The following is a 19663-nucleotide window of genomic DNA, read 5'->3' on the forward strand; positions in this document are numbered from 1 at the left end:
ACAGACTAAGGACAAGTGAATAGCCATGTGCACCAAAGTGCTGTACTGTTACTCCTCCGTGTGGATGCCCTGGGTGCAAACTAAAAGGTCTGAGATCACACTAATGTAGTCCTCTTTGAAGACCAAACTGTGGGGCTGGGTAGACAGGCCCTTAGACTCACTGCTGGTCAAGTGGGCACCAGCAGGCTGCTCTCCTCAGCCTGACTGCTGCAATCCAGTGAAGTCCATCCCACCCAGTTCTGCTCCAATCTGTGGCTGTCAGGTTGAGTTCCACAAAGTCAGCTCTACCTGGCTTGCTACTGCCTCTTTCAATGAGTTGAGTTATACCAAGTCAGATACTGCCAATCATCTGTCTGTGAAATCAGCTTCACATGTGTTCCAGAAGGTGGAGGCTGGATATCATAAGCAATCTGGGCCCTGGACAAAATCTCTGGTCTCTCTGACTCATAGTTTCTTACTGAATTTGGGCACACTACCTGCAGTATCAGCTCAACTTGACTTGATTTCCCCAGGCTATTCCTCTCACAGTTTCTCTCCCTTTTCCTAAATACTTTTATATGCACCATTAAATATCGTCCCCCCAAACAGAACACTAATAAACTCCAAACAATCTAGTATAAATCACCGTTCAGAACTGCCTTGGGATGACATTATAATATGTATATTAAATCTGCTTTTCCCCTTAAACAGAGAGTATCTTTTCTCTTTAAGCTTTCTGGATCAGGGTTTACAAATATATTATGTGTTTACAAATATGTTGAGTGTATTATTTGTGAAGCAGTATAGGATCATGTAATCAAAACTGATGTAATGTTTGTGCACAAGGGACAGTCTTAACTGTACACGTGCAGGTTATTTCTTGATGTAATACATTCTTAACTGGGCAGTCTGCATCTATACAACTTGAAAAAAAAATCCATATTGTGGAAAATTGTGGCTACCAGAACTCCTGTCCTGTACACATTATAAAGTTTGCCAGAGCAATGACATGACCATCATCCTCTTATTTACTTCAGGTTTCACAAGTTTAAGAGTTTTACATGACAAACTGTATGCATCCTACACATAAAGTTTTCTTTCCAACATTTGCTGTTTCACAGGGAAAGGTTTATGCATTCAGCACAACGTTTTCAAAGACATTTGCAATTTGCTTTGAATGGTTCATCCGTCTCTAATTAGGGTTCTGATAGAGGGAGGCATGATCACTTTCACTTGGAAGAGTACACTTTTCACACCCATTCTAGTCAGCTAAATAACAAATGGACTACTTCATATCGACTAATATAATACCTTATTAGACCCTGAGTCTGAGTTTCTGGATGCAGACACACATGTTCTACCTGACGTAGACAGAATACAAAAATCTGACAACCTCTTGCTCATTTTCTCCATTGCAGATAAAGGAATACCTGGCTAACACTGAAACCACAGATGTTTTGCTTATTGCTTCTGAAAAGCACTGAGGATCATAAAATAAAGACAAGTAATATCATTCATTCACTTTTTGCTTCTTACAAATGATATCAAATCTGGATTTGGAGAAAAAGGTGGCATAACTGGAAATAGAAGATTATCAAAATCCCATAACTGAGGCAGAAAAATTGCTTATAGAAATCAGCCTCATCAGAGTTAGATCTCAAACTGAGATTTTATGAAGCAGAAGTCTGTGACAGAAAAAATCACAGTAGGTCAGGGCCGCCCAGAGGATTGAGGGGGTCTGGGGTCTTCAGCGGCGGATCCTGGGGTGGAAGGACCACCTGCCACCAAATTGCCGCCGCAGACCCGCCCCAGGACCCGCCACCAAAGTGCCGGAAGGACCCCCTGCCATGGGTCTTCAGGGCACTTCAGTGGCAGGTCCTGGGGTGGAAGGACCCCCTGCCACAGGTCTTCAGGGCACTTTGGCGGCGGGTCCCGGAGTGGAAGTACCTCCGCTGCCGAATTGCTGACGACGACCCGGAGCGGAAGAAGCTCTGGGGGCCCGGGCCCCATGATAGTTTTCTGGGGCCCCCAGAACGAGTGAAGGACCTTGCTCCAGGGCCCCTGAAAAACTCTCGTGGGTGCCACTGCAGAGCCCGGGGCCTGGGGCAAATTGCCCCTCTTGCCCCCCACTCTGGGCGGCCCTGCAGTAGGTGATCCAGTTCTTTCAAGATATCCCCTAACTCCTATTCCACCCTACACTAAACGAGTGGCTAGAATATTGGAAAAAGAAAAAAAGAGACATGCTGCCATTAAGGGATTTGAAAAAAATTACAACACTTTTAACTCTTTGTCAATACAAAGGCATAAGAATCCTAATGTACACGCTCTTATTAATTTTAATTTAAAAAATTTAAAGTACTCAAAATGGGGCCTGAAGTTTCCATACACAGAGAGAGAACATTTCTCAGGAGGAAATTAGTAAAAAGGTCTACAAACAATGCAAAGGAGCAAATAACCACAGAACATCACTAATTTTTGTGGCCTATATATTGACCCCTTATCACAACAATTGCAAGAAATGTTCATAAAGCCCTTACAAAATAAATAGATTTCTATACTGTATTATAGGAAGCCAGATTTGTGTCTCAGATAGGAATGTATGTGTGTGTCTGTGTATGAACACAGATTAAAAAACACGGACTAAGATGGTGGTCCTCTGATTAGGCAACTGGTTTCTAAAGTTTTTCAAATATGAGTAGAGAGGTTTAGCCCCATCCCGTACATAATCAGCAACAGGTTTAAGCTTGCTCGGAGATTTGGCATCAGCTACCATGAGTCTCAGACCTAGGCTTTCAACATTACTTAGTGAGAGGCTTACCCTTTGTACCACCATGGCAGATAAGGAAACTGCAGCTGATACCCTGTAAACAAAGCGTGCACTTGTTGACTCAGTGAGATCAGCTGACTATTAGCAGACTGCTGATTGGACACTTCTTAGCACAAAGATTCCTGTTCCTGCCACACCCCTTTCTGTGAGGAGTTAGTTGTTAGAGCTGCCGCTGATTTAACCCCGCCCCCCAACCATGGCCTACCCTTCTTTCCCTAACTCCAGTTGATGGCTCTGGCTTTGACCCTTGGCATGACTTCTGGCCCTGACTCCAATTTAACCCTTTGTGTGGCTTCTTACTCTGGTTGTAACCTTTGGTGTGACCCTGACTACGCTGGATTCTGACCACTATGCCAAACCATCCATGTATGGGCCCTGATACCCAGACACTTCCATTCAAATTCTACCTCTGAAGATATAAGCTGTATCCAATAAGTCCATCATTCTCTTAGCTATTGAATCCTCATACTACTGCTGCCGTGTTGAAACTAGCATTTGTGGGACTTGATTGGTCAGACTCACCCACAGACAGCACATTTCAAGCGCAGAAGGCAGCATTTCCATCAATAATGAAACTTCACTAGGAGAGCTCTTTGCCAAAGGAGATTAGCATGAGTCTGAGTCTGACAATGTTGAGATCTAAATGTAAAGTACTTTCAATAAATCCTTCTCTGAGCAATGTCTCCCCAAAGAAGAAAGATAACCCTTTTTAGACTTAAAGGTTTTTTTATCCTTAGAGCTGTTTTCAGCACTTAGGCAAAATCCTGAATGATAAATGAGACTGATGGATTGCTAAGGTTGCAGAAGCCCCAAGGAGTAAACTGCTGGACCCATTAGACTGCATGAGAAATTTCAAAGTTAGGGCAAGCAGACGAGGCATGTAATGCAAGGACTGAAGACACTCAAGGGGCCCAAATTGAAGTAGGAGATCTCTGAGAAGGAAAGAAGCTATAAGAACCTGAAGGTACAGAAAAAGGTTATTGCGTTTATGGACCTGAAGAATAGCTTCTTAAGGGTGGATCATGTGATCTATTGCAGCTGGGGAGCTGGATGGGAAGGCTGGGACAAAAGAGATGACAGAGATGGGAGCAGAGAGACAGGATGCAGAGGAGGAGGTTATAAAACATCTCAAAATATTCAGAATAAAGGCTTTCTCAAGTGATGCACTAGGCCCTTTGAGGTTCTCCAGTAACTGCAAGTAAGAGCTGACACTGAGGAGGAGGAGAAGTCTTGTAAATTATATCAAATTATACTTAGCTTTCTGCTCGAGATAGCTTGGTACCAGATGATCTTGTAACTATCTACAGCGGAAGATCTCACTGCTTTGTGCCTCGTATAGTCATTTACACTTGTGCAATGTGAGTATAAAATACGCCCAGTTCTGATTTAGCATCATTCTACAACCATTCCACATTCATTTTGCATAGGTGTAGATGATGACAGATGGAGACACGCAGTGGAAAAATCAGGCCCTTCTTTGCTGTTTTAGTACAGTTCTTAATGGAAGTAGCAGTTTCGATTCTACACATGATGACCTTGTAGATTATTTTTGTGTGTGGTAGAAACTTTTCTCACATCCAGATAAATTATGTTCACAACTAACTTACTTTTAGCTGCTTGTATTATTTCCTTCCATCATTTAAATTCCATCAGATTTCTTAGGCACAAGTTTCCTTTTGAATGCTGGCTATATAAAATGAAACATTCTGTCTCTTAAAGGTATAAATTATCCACACTGCAAAAAAAAAAAAAAAAGATTTTATGATTAATCAGAAGAAAGGGTTAATTAATCCCTTTCAGTAGTTGCAAGGTAATAATGTCATTCCCTTGGAGAATATTTGTCCACTGAATCTGTTATACTGCTGTACTGTTTCTATCTTGTTTTTCACTGGTAAAGACCATTGTCATGCAATACAATGAAGATTTTTCAACACAATTTTCAGGATGTTGGGGTACAGGGGGAAGGAGTTGCCTCTAAATCCCTCTATTCCTGAGAGTTGCACACATCTTAATAGATCCTTGGAGGCATGGAACCTCTATCTGGAGCACCTGTACCTCCACGCTACCTCCCAGCCACATTTCCCTATTCAGGAGCCATGCTGACACGTCGCCACCATCTGTTCAATTCAAATTCCTCCTGCACCCCTGTAAAGCGGATAGGTCAGTGGTTTAAGCAATGGCCTGCCAAACCCAGGGTTTGTGAGTTCAATCCTTGAGAGGGCCATTTAGGGAGCTAGGTCAAAAAAACTGAGGATTGATCCTGCTTTGAGCAGGGGGTTGGATTAGGTGATTTCCTGAGGTCCCTTCTAACCCTATGATTCTATGTGTGGATCTTAGTTAAGACTGCAGCTAGTCATGTTTAAGTGGCTTCTAGAGGCTGGTAGTTTAGACCAGGGGTACAAGTACCCTTGGGGGTATGCAGAGATCTTTCAAGGGGTACATCAACTCATTTAGCTATTTGCCTAGTTTTATAACAGGCTACATAAAAAGCCCTAGAGAAGTCAGGACTAACTAAAATTTCATATAAACAATGATTATTTTATACTGCTCTGTATACTATATGCTGAAATATAAGTACAATATTTATATTCCAATTGATGTGTTTTATAATTATATGGTAAAAATGAGAAAGTAAGTAATTTTTCAGTAATAGTGTGCTGTGACACTTTTGTATTTTTATGCTTGATTGTGTAAGCAAGTAGTTTAAATGAGGTGAAACTTGAGGGTACACAAGACAAATCAGACTCCTGAATAGGGTACAGTAGTCTGGAAAGGTTGGGAACCACTGGTTTAGACTCATCTGACTCAATTTGATGTGTATATTTGTCTTTCTGAGAACTTTATTGCATGTTCTTATGAACCCTAAGTTGTCTAAAAGTAATGTTCAAAGTACTGGCTTTCACTAGCTGTTTGCAAACTAGTATACTTTTATATGGAGCTGGAAACATTTCATCATCCAATAAATTCTGCATTGTGTAACTAATTACAACAAATTTAAGATAATATAGGGTGAATTTTTTGTCCAGTCCTTAGACTTCTTTACATTTGGCTGACTGACTGAGTTGCTCTAAAGTCTCTATGTTGTTCAAAGTATGTGTGTGTGGGGAAGGTACCCAGATAGCACCACTTTGGTAACCATAGAAATGCTTCTGGTAATGTGTAATAGTTTAAAATCTTCTATATTTCCTGTTTGAGTCTGTATATTAATTGTATCTGAAGATGGCTAGACATATTTCTGGATTTTTGAAGATTACAATTATGGTTCAAAAATTCTCTCTGGGGCACCCGGCACTGGCCACTGTCGGAAGACAGGATACTACGCTAGATGGACCTTTGGTCTGACCCAGTATGGCCATTTTTATAGTCTTATGATTTGTATGTGTGTAATTTCACTGCTGCACTATACATGGACTTCAAACCAGGAATGCCCCTGAGCAGACACATCCGTGAAATTGAGGTAAAGTAGAGGGGAAATGATTCTACAGATCAGCCTCTCCCTTGGCTTCTTGTACCCTATAGTCATGGAAGTGGAGAGTAGTCTAAATAAAGCCTTAAAATAACTTCTTGGAAATATGACTTTCTAAAGGTTTTGCATAATAAACTCTCACTTCTTTCTTAGCCAGTTATTCTTTGGTACTTTATTTTCTCTTTCATGGCTTTCAAGATTATAAAACCTTACCTCAAGTTCTTTTTCTTCATTTTCAATTAAGTTCAACCTTTTGAATAGCCTGGTCATGATGCTGTAGCATTGGTCAGATCAATCTCCATTTCTGTTACCCACTCACCCAGTATAGTCTCTTAAAAAAAAAAATAAGTAACAGCTGCTTATAAATTAGATCATATTAATCCAATCTCATTTTTATCTCACTCATATATTTTAAATCTGTTTCACTGAGACTTTTCTTCATCTCTTTTAGTTAATCTCATTATTGAAAGCAGCAGAGAATCCTGTGGCACCTTATAGACTAACACGTTTTGGAGCGTGAGCTTTCATAGGTGAAATGCTCCAAAACGTCTGTTAGTCTATAAGGTGCCACAGGATTCTCTGCTGCTTTTACAGATCCAGACTAACACGGCTACCCCTCTGATACTCATTATTGAAGTAAGTCTCGCTTACCTGCTGGTCCACTATTGGTTATCATCTCTTCTTTACTTTAGGGTAAATATATATTGTTTCCTTCAGCTGAAACACCTTACATTTACCTATCCAAAACAAGTGACAATTTCAGCTGGAACACACTTTATACTATGACAATTAGCAAATGAAATTCTAACAGATGTTCTGTTTTACCATATGTACATAATGGAATCCACAAAGAACTGGAGAACAAAAGTAAGGAAGACCTGGCAAATTAAATTTTAAAAAGCATAAAATAAAGACATTTTGAATGCCAAATTGCTCCATATCATTGTGTTCCCTGCTCAGCCTTTATAAAAATGGCTTGATGTGCTCTTGCTGGAACTGAGATTCCCTCCACTTTGCTTGCTCAACTATGACAGCATATCACAACAGGATTGTAGTACACAATTATGAAGACTATTTCCTGAATTTTTGTCACTGAGATCCCAACACTCAGGTCTAGCAAAATTGCAATTTAGTAAAGATCACAAAACTATACTTTGTTTTAATTGTAAGGTGATGCTAGAGCCTTCTTATTTAAGAGAGTGAGGCTAAGAGAAGCAGTGTAGTCTACTGGCTAAAGGACTGGACTGCCACTCACCTCTCTCTGCCTCAGTGTCACCAGCTATAAAATGGGGATCATGATACTGACTTCTTTTGTAAAGCACTTTCAGATCTACTGACAATAAGTGCTATAAGAGTTAGGCATTTTATTCATTAAAAAAACCTCTATGTGCATGAAAATGACAGTGAAAGTTCTGAGGAAGAGATTTTTAATAGTACTTTTCTGCCTCAAGAGTTTCCCCACTTGTCTCTTTCTTTTAACAATATTTTTACACCTTTTAGACTTGTGTGTCTTTCACTTTTCTAGCCAAACACAATGTATGCCATCCACTCCACCCCAATGAAGCTCAAATATCAGACAGTTCTATGCAAGTGATATGAGGAGCAGCTGGAGAGTAGGGCTGGCTGAAAACTTTCAAACAAAATATAGTCCTGTTGTAAAATAAAGTTTAGTCAAAATTAATATTTTCTGTGGGATAATCTAAAAGAATCATTCTGTTTCAGAGTGGCATTAATATCTGCATTAACGTGCTACCCTAATGTGTCCTAGGCAGGGATGGTTGAAAATTTTCCTTCAACAGAAAATTTGTGTTTTCAGCTGAATAAAAGTCTTCACTGAAAGTATTTGTTTTCTGCAGAAAATGTGGCCTTTTTACCAAGAAACTGATGTTTTTTCTGTCTTGTGACTTTTCGATTTGGGGGATATTGACAAAAACACTTTTTTTGTTTGTTTTTGTTGAAATTTTTCATGGGGAAAAAGTTCCAACCAGCTCTATTCGTGGGAGCTGTAGTTCCAGTTCTCCTGAGGGAAGGAGTTCAATATACTTAGCTTAACAAAGAGAAGGTTAAGGAGTGACTTAATTGCACTCTATAAATACTTTGATGAGGAACACACAGTGCACTATTCAATCGAGCAGAGAAAAGTATAACATGATCCAACAGTTGGAAGCTGAAGCTAGTCAAATTCAGACTGGAAATAAGGTGTAACTTTTTAACCCTGAGAGTAATTAATCATTTGAGCAATTTACCAAGGATTGTGGTGGATTTTCCATCACTAATAATTTTTAAATCAAGATTGATTTTTTTCCTGAAAGATCTGCTCTAGGGATTATTTTGGGGAACTTCCAGGGTCTGTGATATATAGGAGTTCAGACGAGACGATCACAATGGTCCTTTCTCATCTTGGAATCTATGATGGCCTAGCTCCCTCACTGGATTATGTCTCTCACAAAGCAGCACTGTCTTTTCCTATCTGAGGTGGTATATCATGAGATTTATCACCTCCCTGTGGGGAAAAATTCAAGGGATTAAGGCTTTATCTTCTATTGATTTTCAATCCAGCATTGTTTCAAATGGTTCCAGATCTTTATACAGAGCAGGAGCACAGAGGTGAACTCTAGCAAGGTAAATGAGTTCTTGCAATAATAAGGCTAAACCTAGAAAGGATCCAATGAGCCATATCATTGTTGGATCCACCAGGCATATGTCCTTTGATCCAATCTGTATATAGCTTTTTAAAAATAAATTGGAATCCATGCAATGGAAAGATTTTCATCAACCCCAAAACGCTTAATATCAAACCCCAGTTGAGCAAACACTTGACATAATACAGAAGATGCAATATTTTCATAGCAAAGTGGGTGATCATCTTGAAGGAAACTCAAGCAATCAGTGCTAAACAATTTTTTCACAACAGTGGAGCCTTGTATTTAAATGAATCATACAATGAAATCTATACTTCCAACATACTCGATCAGGCAGTTCATCAAAAATATTAAATGATGAAATATAGTTCCCTCTCCCTATTCCATTTTTTGACTAACATAAATTGCTTTATATCAATACAGTTATCCTGACTGTATGTAATCTTGCATTCTTTGGCTAGCTGGTTTCAGTGGGTTTGTTTCATTATCTGTACATGATCGTTCATTGGTTCTCAGATATGGAAGGTTATTTTCTGGACACTTTTTATATCTATTATCCATACACACGCAAGGAGAGAGAGCCACACACACACTTTACTGCATGTTTTCTCGCTTATTTATTTCATTGTTCACTGTTTTAAGTGAGTCTAGTATGTCTTGAACAGCAGGCAAACTGAAGATCATCCTGTATGCCTTCTGTAACCTGTTGTGATGAGGGAAGCATTGCTACATTATCTCTTGTAGGGGTCTTACAGTTTGCCACCTTGCTGGAAAAAAAAAATCTATTCAAAGATTGCTATAATTGCTTTGCCTTGAAAAACATCACTCTACAGAAGGAAAAGGGATATTCATACTCTAGGAAGAGTGAACAATAACAGAACTAAAGGCAGAGAAGATAACACACTTAAATAATAGGTCAAACCTGGAGCTCTTTCTTCTCACATGCAACTCCCTACATCCAGTGCCTCACTTTCCTTAAGTGTAATTTACTGAACTCCTCTTTTTGCCTACAGAACAGGACTAGAACAAGAAGAGTTGTGCAAACCCTTCGGGGACTGTCTGCTGATAGGTTTGCAGACTGAAATTTCCAGGGTTTGGTTCACAAGAGCTGGAAGCAAACTAGACTCTGAAAATTCCTGTAACAATCTGGGGAAGTATTATCCATATTTTACAGATGAGGAAACAGAGGCAGAGTGGTTACCTGGCTTGTCCAAAGGCACATGGAAAGTCAGTGGTAAAGCTGAGAGCAGAACCCACATGTTCAGTCCAGTGCTTGAAATGCAAGATCGTCGTTCCTCTCAAGTATTATGGACAAAGAGTGCTCAGCAGCTCACAGTAGTCTCATGGGAACTGAACTGTTTTTGAACATCTGGCACCAACTGTGGGTGTTGAATAATTTTGAAAACCTCACACCTGTATTCATAATGAGGTAGCGATGGATGGAGAAGGAGCTCTGCCAAAATGACAGTTGAGCCATTTTCAGATACCAAGGGATAGTCATGCCTGGGCACAACCAACACAGTTTCATCTTCATAATCTAACTCCTCAGAGGACAGCAATTTGCTGCACAGAAATTTCAGTCAAATTATTTTGCACACTTTGACTAGTAAAAGAAAGCAGTTAGGGACATGGGGGTGGAGGATTTTAAGTAGAGAGGATGTGGCTTATGTTGTTGTGTAGCATAAAGTGATAGCAATGAGGTTAGATGCTGGGGAACAATCAGTGTACCTTAGATAGCAAAATTATCTGGAGAGGAGGATTTGGCTATAGTATACATAGATTACAGCTTTTCTTCTTCTGAAAGACAATGATAATGATAATTTTGCTAATAATTTTCATTATTCCTGGGGAGCAGGAGGACTATGAGGGTCTCTAAGGAGAATAAGAAGACATGGAGGTAGATGATAATATGGATGCTCAGTAGTAGCCACGCAGCATTCAGTGCCTTCCCTGCTGCCACCCCACCTGGGTACTAGTGCCAGGGAACCTGCTCTGGCCGGGTTCACTGGGCTGCAATATTGCAGGCCACCCTACTTTTGTGCTCCCAGCAGCTCTGCACCCTGGGCACCTGCTCCGCTTGCCCCACAGTAGTTACTGCCCTGTTTCTGATTAATGTATAATACAAGATACTGCTTGTCTATAATATTTGCACAATGATATAACTGGAAACCAAATTATATTTTCAGAGTCTGGTGACCTGCCCTGATAAACTTCCAACAGGTTAACACATATATTTGATGTTTAGGTGGAAGCATCTCTAGATGTGAATGCCGTGAGTTCTGCCTTGAGACAAAAACACTCCATTTGCTTTTAGCCTCCAAAAAAAATAAAAAGAAAAGAAAAAGACTGTATTTGTTAGCCATGACCTGAATCTAATATTAATCATTCTCTGTAGCACTTTCATCTGATGTAAATTTGATGCCAAACTCTAATAATAATTATTAAGAACAATTAAAAAGCAGTTAGCAAGTTTAAGACTAGATTTCACTGGTGTGACGTCCACTGGCATAAATGGAGTTACACCAGCAGAACAGAGTGGAGAATTAGGCTTCACTTCACCAGGGTATGGACTGAAAAGAGTCTTGGGAAATAGTCTCAAACTTTTTCTTGTACAAAATGTTTTTTCAGATGCTCTGAACTGATCTGATGCTCAGGACTGTCCATGTCAAATGTGGCTAATCTTTCTGGGGGATCAGATACTACCCAACCAAATTTGTAAATTGGGGCTTATCTTCCCTTTTATCCATCACCTTGGCCCATATTATTTCTCTCACACATGTGCCATTTTGTTTTCCTGTTACATCTCCCAATTCAATATCCTCTGGGACTGTATTACTCTAGCTTTACACTGGAGTAAATGTATAACAATAGAGCTACATGATCATTGAACAGGAATAATGCAGGGGTAAATAAGTACATAAATGTATATTTCTTTGCATAATCGGGGATACCAAGACAGTTCAAATTACACTGATTTACTGCTTATTGCTATTCTTCACCCTGTTGAAAGGGCTGTTTGGGAAACAAAAATTCCATGTCATGGAAAATGTTGAGGTTCTCACATGTATTTTTGTTCATCACTGAAACAAAACTGACACTTTTTTGTAATTTTAAGGTGGGTGAGGAGAGCCAGAGACAGAAACAGACTAGCCAATATCCTGGTGGTTAGTACAGTGATAGCGGAAGACCCAGGTTCAACTCCCCACTGTTTCAAGTACCTACTACAGATCAGACACTCAGTCTCCCACATGTGTGGCCTAACCCCCAGATTATTGGCTATTCTGAGGTCTAGCTTCTTCCCCCTCTTTGATATTGATCAGAAATTCCATCCGGGACCTGAAAAACCTTCCTGATGAAATTTTCTTTGAAACAATATATTTCAAATTTGCAACAAGCTCTGCCTATTTACACCCAATGTGTAAATCACACCACTTTTTTACATCACTGCTGATTTTGGCCCAGGGACATCCATAAAAGTTGCACCTGTTAGCTCCTGGCTACATTTGGGTTCCATATTTCAAGTATACAGGGTGGAGTAAAGGAAAAAAAGTTAGCCAAACCTCTCTGTATAAGGGTATGCAAAGTATAGTAAGACTAAGGGACTAATTCTACTCTCCTCACCATCCCGTAGAAACGGAGGTCAGTGTAGTCACAGTTGTAAAACCAGAGTAAGTGAGATAAGAATCAAGCCCTAAAAAGTCTGTCTATTAAATATAAAGGAAGCCAGCAGGTTCTGCGGGTGCATATAACATATAAAGACCTAGGACTTCACATGCTGTAAATTGGCATATTTCTATTAACTTCAGGGTAGCCATGCATATTCACACCAGCTGAGGAAATGGCCCAGTGTGTATTTATGTAATCACATATCATTACTGATTGGATCATTTTTTACTATGCTATTGTGGCTTAAGTATTGTTCATTTTTTATGTTGTGAGCAGTTGTAAGTAGATATTATAAAATATTTCAGTATGCCTCCTAAAAAGACATTCCAAGGGTACAGAGAGACAGCTGCAATGCAGACTTCTCAACACACTAAATTTTTGTATTACTTTAAAGCTAGAGCTGGATGAGAATTTATTGTCCTATCACAGGAAAATTGGAGATTTCAAAAAATTTCCCGGTCTTGATATAAGATGAAAAGTCAAAATCTGTCCTTTTCGTGTGTGTATTTTTATTTAAATTTCAAAACAAAAAGTGGTTTCATGCTGAAAAAAAAAAAGAATGTTTCGTTTAGAAAATGTCAAAACAGGATATTGTGGCAATTTCAAAACTTTTTTCCAAAATGTTTGATATGAGAAATTTGTTGAAACTGACCCTTTCCTGCACAGAGGTTCAGTTTTGATGAATTGACAATTTTCCAGTAAGTGTTCTGTAGAAAAATTTCTAACCAGTTCCATTCACAGCTCACAAAGCACTGAAGTAAAGAGTCTCTCTGTGACTTTCTGTGCCTTCGGGAAACCACCAGCACCCCCATGTTCATCCTTCTAAAATGATTGTGTGGTATCCAATGCAAAGTCTGTCATGTCGAGTGTCTTCAAAAGGCTCATGATGCACTGAGCATTGTTGTTATAGTAATGTTGTAGGTTTTAATTTCATGTATATAGTTATGAGGCTGAAAATGTGTTCTCATGGCTTAAAACAAGCCCAGGCAAAACTCTCCAGGAACAGAGGGGCAGTTCCTACTTCATCAGGGCATGTACGGGACAAACCCAGCCCAGCCTCACAGGAACAAAGGACACTGGCCTAGGCAGCAACAAAGGATCTGTTGGACTCTTGAGTGAGTCATCTCCCTTCCCTTGGTCAGTCAGAGACTGCGATGAGGTAATGCTCACCTGACCCTGAAGGGGCAGGGGGCAAAGCCAAGAGGGAAGAAAGCGCATGATAAAAGGGAGAGATATCTGCTATGCTCTTCCTCTCTCTTCCACCTATATCTACAGACACCACCACCAAGCAACTGAAGCGCTGATCAAAGTGGGGAGCCTGGCTGAAGTGCAACCAGCCAGTCTGTGGTGAGAAGCACCTAGTTTGTAAGGGCACTGAAAGTGTTAAGATCACCTTAGAATGTGTTTTGCTTTTATTTCATTTGACCAAATCCTACTTGTGCATTCACTTATAATCGCTTAAAATCTATCTTTTATAGTTAATAAATTTGCTTGTTTATTCTATTTGAAGCAGTGTGTTTGGCCTGAAGTGTGTCAAAGACTCCCCTTGGGATAACAAGCCTAGTACATATCAATTTCTTTGTTAAATTTATGAATTTACATAATCTTGCAGCATCCAGCAGGCATAACTGGACACTGCAAGAGAAAGGTTCCTAGGGTTCTGTCTAGGACTGGACATACTGGTTAGTGTCATTCAGTTGCACAATCCAAGCAGCATCTGGCTGGGAGTAGCTTACATGCTAGAGGCTGTACGGGAACATCCTGGGAGTGGGATTTCTCACAGCTGAGCAGGGTAAGGCTGGCTCCCAGAGTAGATGACTGGAGTGACCTAGCAGATCATCGGTCCAGATACGACCAGGAGAACATCACACTCTCCCTCATTGTTACCTCATGATTTGCTGCCTCAGATGCAGTTTAGACTTTTGATAAGTTGGATTTTTCTTGTCAGTTTTCAACAACAGGGTCTGATGAAGTTTTCCCTGATGGGATTCTGTCCACCTTTGGAAGCTTGTAAACTAAAGACATGATTCACCACTATGATTTCAGTATTACAGTGATGTAAAACTGGAGTAACACAATGGTGAATCTGACTCAACAAGATTCAATAAAAAATATTTTTGCTCTAGAGTTTCTAATTTTGGAGGGAACCCCAGTTTCTACAGAAGAGGCCATAAAAAAAATTAGAGGAGAGAATAACTGAGTTATATCTCCAAGGGGGAATCTCTAAAATTCTTACTGGAGTTCATATTAAAGATAATATGCTATTTCACTGTAAGATAAGGAAGATGGGAAGTAATATTAAAGAGTGGTAATCACTGAGTACTGCATTTTCCTGAGGGCTATGACAGGACCATGAATGGGTTATGAATGTAATACTTCACCTTCATTACTGAAAGTTTCACCTGAGGAAAAACCTTGATGTGCCACTTCACATAGTTAAGGCATTTAGAATCCCCTATTAAAGCCATACTCCCAACTATCTCACCTGTAGATGTTTATGTCAAAGAAGTAGTCTTTGTCACATTTGAATCCTGGAATCTCATTTGGCAAGAAGGGCCACATTATGTATGAAATGTGGCATGAAAAGGAAAATATTTCATATCAAGGGGAAAATACATTTCTCCAGATTAAGCTAGGGCAAAACAAGCCTGAACAAAAGAAGTTTATAATTCTGAAAGCTGAATTCGCTTCCTTGAGTATTACTGCTTCAGGGTAATAAAGTGTTTTTTTGTTTTTGTTTTTTTTGACAGCTAGGCTAAGATTAATTGCTGAAGAGGAAAAAAAAGTGTTGTTCTTTGATTATAATGGTGCTCGGCATTTTCACAGCTTCAGTCTGAAAAACAGGAAGTTCAAGAAAAGGGGAACTTCTGTGATTCCAGTGATGAGCCGTTATCAACTTCCTTTGTTCCCAGTTTGGAATGAATATTGAATGAATTGCTTTTTTCTCCTTTTAGCTGCATTACTATTCTTTCTTTCTTTCTTTCTTTCTTTCAAACAAGAATATTATTTATCAGCACACAATATTGCAAATCAGCATGGAAAATTGAATGCATTGTACTATATATTTGGCCTGAATAATTTTGTATATAACTCACATTCATGTAAGGTGAAATTCACCCCTATGCAGAGGGTCTGCTCAAGACCTATAGAGCACTTAAGTTGAACTTAAATCCTACTTTGAGGACTTATGTTATGTATAAGCTTTGTGCTGTCCTTTCTGCGTATTGGTGAATTTCATTCTTACAGCACAATCTTGTCTTCCTTCATCCATGAGTGATGAGGGACTGATACATAATGGAAGTGGTATAGTTCCTCGGGGGGTGGGGGGAGAATTTCAGGAGCCAATGAAGGGTGTGTGAATTGCCTGCAACTGTGGAGCACAGACCTGTAGCTACTCCTTGCACAGCAGGAGGCAGAGGGTAGGGGACAAGGTGGCTGCAGCAAAGCCACCACTGGGCAAATCCACCAGCCATTGCCCCTTGGTAGAACAGTAGGTGTGGGTGGCTACAGAGCATCCACAGCCAAAAGGATGGCACAGATTGCTTCCACCTACCACTGCAAGGAACTGCAGGGCCTACCCCAGTTATTCGGGTTGGTTGCTAGGAAGAATGTGGTCCATGGGGCCTGATCCTGTAAAGTATTGAGTCCACTGGGAGTTGAGGCCAGGAACTCAACACTTTACAGGATCACAACTTATTCCCAGCAACCAACCTGAATTCAGTGTGAGTTGGGGGTGATCAGCCCCCTCCAGAAAATAATCAGTAATTAGGACCAAAGAAGTCATCAAAGAAGTAAATGGAAAAAAACCCTCCTCTTTACCAGGAATTGACCTTTAAAAGTGTAATGATGATTTTTTTTTCTTGAACCCATAGAGTTTTCCTTCAGTGTTTGGATTTTTAATTGTCTATCTTTTCTGCAATATGTGCTTTATCCATCAATACATGAAAGCAATATTAAAAATAACGCAATTAGGTTCCTTTAGCAAAAACACTTCTGTGCCCTGTAATTTATAAGCCACAACTTCCCAAGTGAAACCTCTTTGATGTGCATTTTACCTGGGGCGGTGGCTGAAGGAGCACTGCATTCTCAGACATGTGGAACACCTAAAGATCACTGCCAGAGATGGAGGTTTTAGTCTTATACTAGTTCCTCTTTTAGGGCTTGGCTACACTGGCACTTTACAGCGCTGCCACTTTCACGCTCAGGGGTGTGAAAAAACACCCCCCTGAGCGCTGCAAGATACAGCGCTGTAAAGCCTCAGTGTAATCAGTGCCACAGCGCTGGGAGCATGGCTCCCAGCGCTGCATGCTACACCTGTAGAGGATGTGGTTTACATGCAGTGCTGGGAGAGCTCTCTCCCAGCGCTGGCGCTGCGACCACACTCGTACTTCAAAGCGCTGCCGCAGCAGTGCTCCCGCAGCCCCTAATTTTTCCGTTTCCACACAGCTATTCAACTTTTAACATTATGTATCACTAGGATCATTTGTCAGTATGAAGGACACACTTTCAAAGATGTTTGTCCAGATGATTACAGCTAGTGTTGAAAGCCCCAACCCTTGAGAATAAAAGGATGAACACTTTAGTAATCAGATATGAGCTATTCATTCCTGTTTTCCTATTATCCGTTCTTGTTTCTGTTGTCTATGGGGAGAAATAATTTTTTATGAGAAGATAGACTTCATTTAGTAAGTGCATCAGCATAACTTCATTTGCCATGTGGTTGCAATAAAAGTGGTACAATGGCCAAAAACATTTTTCCTTTTATGAACACATTAAAAGTTAACCTGCAGCCTTTTCCACTTCACTAAGGGCCCAGCAAGTATGCTATATAACTTTGTGCCTTGAGCTTTTAGATGGAACTAATTTAATATTTAATAGTTGCTTTTCATGGTACAGTTACAACTCATCATGGCTCAGTGAGCCCTTTAGAATAGCTAATCACTTGATTTGATCCTTTATCATGGAAACTAGGTGACTATTTCTTTTAAAGCTCTTTTCAATAGCTGAGGAGAACAGTTGTAATGTTTGGATGAAGGGAGGAGTCATATTTAATCAGGGCCAGATTTATGAAGAGGATGCCAGTGTAAAGATTCCTGCTGGAATCCATGGTCTGACCTGTGTTAAGCACACAATGAATGATTTGTCTCAAATAGGCTGAAATTAAAAAAAAAAAAGAGGGTAGTTACATTAAATAAGGAATAATGTTGAGATTTGAACACTTGTGTGTGTGCCTCTCTCTGCTTTCCCCATCCCCAGCCTACCATAAGCCCCTTGTTTCTTAAGGCTATTCACACAGTTTTTACACATCCCTTCTCTTATTTAGTTTCACTAAAAAGCCTGTGCTTAAAAAAAGAGTCTCTTTCCTGCATTATGAGACTGCATTTACAAACTGCATAATACCCGTTAAATGGCCTTTGTGTCTAGGCATTCAAGGTTAATCTCATCAAGGGAAAACAAAAAGACAACTCAATATTCAAGTGTACATAATACATGAGTAATAATAGCTCTTGCCTGTTTTCCTCTAGCCATATGGGATTTTTGTTTTGTTTTAACGTAGTGCTTGTTGTGACAGCCAATGAGCTGATAGCCTTAGAAACTGAAATCCTCTGTATTTACAGAGCAAATACAGTTTTGGCAGTGGCTGCCTGTGCAAGAGTTCTTCACGCTGCCAACAACCAATGTACTTCAAAGCAAAGGACCATCTTTAGAGGTAAGGAGATAATTTATTCCCCATGCCCTAATGTTTGGGGTGTTTCCCCTTCTGTTGCTAGTAAGTTTTTAAAGATTTCTGCTTCAACTGAAATGAGTGAGAAGCTTGAAGAGATGTCTTTTTCTATCCACGACACATTGATAACAATTTCCCCAAATTTATACATTAATCAAACTTGCTTAAAGACATATTAGCAAGATTTTTTCCAGGACTGATCACTACCCAGACTCAGTGAGAACTCAATAGGACGATCAACATTTCAGCTGTGTTGGTTACTTCAGATTAGTCAAATAAATCACATTGTTTTGTTCTATTCGACAGTTGGATGAGTGTGATTTATGGCATCTAATTAAGCTCCCATGAGGTCAATGGAAGTTTTTCCATTGATTTCAATGGGAGTGGGTTCAAGGCCATCATCAGGAACAGGATTTGATGAAGCCACTGGAGCTTTGATTCTCTCAGAGAGAGGTACCGGTTTAAGGATAGCAGATAGGCAAGATGAGGAATTTTAGAAAATTGGGAACCTTTTCCTTTTTTGTTCAGACAGGTCTTGCTTGAGGCAACTTTCCTAAAACAGAAATAGGGGTAGTGAAAAATGTATTTGGCTGGCTGCAGAATTTAAATTTAATTTTCTGTATATTAGCAACATGAACTACAGTTATCACCCGCAGTGTACGCTACAGAAAACAACAGCTGTAGGCTTCAGATAGAACACATACAGCAATTATTTTATTATGTATTTGCATGAGACTCAAGCTAAGAGCTGAACCTTGAATCACTTAGCCATATGAGAGATTTAAAACACCTGAACAGCCCCACTGAGTTCAATGGTGCAACTCACATAGCAATGTTATTCACATGCATAAGTGTTTGTAAGATTGGGGCTTAAATTAATAAATAGGGAATCACAGCAAGTGAGCGGCAGTAGTTGTTCCCTACATGATGAACTATAGTGCCAGATATTTTCCCCCCCATCTTCATCACATTTGTTGTCTATTTTATGTTGAAGATTATTTTAATTAGTCTACTTTTCAGTATATAGATCCATCTTTGTGTAGGTCAGCAGAAGTGTCACTATTCTTTAGTTTCACTTTATTTTAATTATTATTCATAGATTCATAGATTCATAGACTCTAGGACTGGAAGGGACCTTGAGAGGTCATCAAGTCCAGTCCCCTGCCCTTATGGCAGGACCAAATACTGTCTAGACAATCCCTGATAGACATTTTTCTAACCTATTCTTAAATATCTCCAGAGATGGAGATTCCACAACCTCTCTAGGCAATTTATTCCAGTGTTTAACTACCCTGACAGTTAGGAACTTTTTCCTAATGTCCAACCTAAACCTCCCTTGCTGCAGTTTAAGCCCATTG

The sequence above is a fragment of the Chelonoidis abingdonii genome, chromosome 3, assembly GCF_003597395.2.
Source record: "Chelonoidis abingdonii isolate Lonesome George chromosome 3, CheloAbing_2.0, whole genome shotgun sequence".
NCBI lineage: Eukaryota > Metazoa > Chordata > Testudines > Testudinidae > Chelonoidis > Chelonoidis abingdonii.